Below are 313 nucleotides of genomic sequence, written 5' to 3'. Positions count from 1 at the left end.
CGTATGCTTGACACCTTAGAAGATGCTGCAGCTATAAATTTTAAAATGAAAAGCCATATATTTGAGCAGCAAGTCCCCAGTCCTGTTTCTCCTGACAGTGGTGCCCAGTCCCTGCTGTAAAGCACCGCGTATAGCCAGCTGTGTGCACTGTTCTCCCACACTGTGCATGGTACACACATAAGCACGCATGCAGGTTTCCTGCCAACATAAACGAGGGCACTGACTGATGATACACAGCCAGCAGCAGGCTTTCTCCTTGTCCTGGCTTTGGTGCTCTGTGCAACCAGGCTGCAGTTTGTCTCATGAATAATAA

This window comes from Phalacrocorax carbo, chromosome 8, assembly GCF_963921805.1.
Source record: "Phalacrocorax carbo chromosome 8, bPhaCar2.1, whole genome shotgun sequence".
Lineage (NCBI taxonomy): Eukaryota > Metazoa > Chordata > Aves > Suliformes > Phalacrocoracidae > Phalacrocorax > Phalacrocorax carbo.
The sequence above is the reverse complement of the archived record's forward strand: the minus strand, read 5'-3'. Positions refer to the sequence as shown.